Raw genomic sequence first — 1,472 nt, 5'->3', positions numbered from 1 at the left:
AAATCCGTATTTCTCCCCTCTCCGGTGAAGTGAGGGAATGATGCACGACCATTCAAAAATATGACTGGGCTTCTAATGATACAAAGCTTAATGCAAATGGGCAAAGTGTCCCTTTAATGAGTGTAGTCATTTGCCCCTTGGAAAGCCTGTGAGTCACACAAGAGTCATGAGTCATTATAATCGCTGGCCATGGCTTGTGGCTTCACAATAGCTACATCTTAAAGGTACTTACATACATCTCCTAAAATATTTAACTGCACATTTTGGGTTGCTTGTGGTTTTTCCCACAGTTTTCTGATGCCAGTAAAGATTGATAAAAAAAATTGACAAAACACATCTGGTATTGCAATGGTGCTATAAACTGGTGAAATCTGCTGCTGAACTTACTGATATCCACGGTGGGGATGGGTATTAACCCTCACATCAAGTATAAATTCACCTTAAGGGGTCAAACTTTAAATTTCATATCAGCAAGCACCTTTGGAGTCTACTTTTAATTTCTACGTCTGATGCAGTTAACCGTCTCTTCTCTGTAGGGCAGTACAGACTCCACTGTGTTTTCTGTTCAGCGAGTTTTGTTGCCTATAAGCATCCGGGTGGTTCTGCATAAAAAGCAGCAGAACCCTGAGCCTCTCCAGCAGGCCAGCCTGCATGCGGCCAGCATGAGCCACTAAAAATCAGACAACACTTGCCCTTGTGGAGCCCCACAAGCCTTGATCCAAATCCAAACTGACACCTCATAAACAGGTTGTCAGAAGGCTTTACCTTGATTTTGTCTGTCATTTTGTCCAACTGTCTCAGTCTCCTCTAGACCTCAGTCAATAAATTAATTACATCCAGTGAAGTTGGTTTATTGCTGGTCCTGCACACTGCCTCTCTCAGTACTGCTTTCTGTTCTTCAGACATCTGCTTTTACAAATCTGGACATGTTGTGCTTGATTCTGAATTATCAAGAAAAAGCCAAACGGGGGGTTTCGGCCGAGTTAATGTGATGAATAAGTAGAGTTATATAGCATTTCTTGCAATCTCACATATAATTAGTAGACTCCGAAAATCAAAGAGGTGAAGTCAATAGGGCCAGATGGTTACACACCTGTCAGGTACACCCACAGCTGAATTAATCTTTTGTAAAATTTCTTGATTCAGAGGCAGGGGTTGAATGGGTAATAGGTATTTTCCTTCAGCACTTTACTTAACTAAGTACATTTCAATTGCCTATTAAAATGCAAATTGTTTCATTAATTGAGCACAGGGGTGTGCTAAGTGCTGAACACAGTTGTGTTTGCAAAGGTAAATAAAGAAGCACCAGTTAGTGATCATAGCATACATATTACCATACCTAAACTGTTTTGTTACATTGTTAAATGATTGTTTGTCTCTTTTGATTTTGTATGAATTCACAAATGAAATATAAAAACAAATTATGGCATTATTACTTGTACTGAAGGTATTTTTTGCACCACTTTCCACTT

This window comes from Morone saxatilis, unplaced genomic scaffold, assembly GCF_004916995.1.
Source record: "Morone saxatilis isolate NCDOM2014 unplaced genomic scaffold, NCSU_SB_2.0 Contig2, whole genome shotgun sequence".
Lineage (NCBI taxonomy): Eukaryota > Metazoa > Chordata > Actinopteri > Moronidae > Morone > Morone saxatilis.
The sequence above is the reverse complement of the archived record's forward strand: the minus strand, read 5'-3'. Positions refer to the sequence as shown.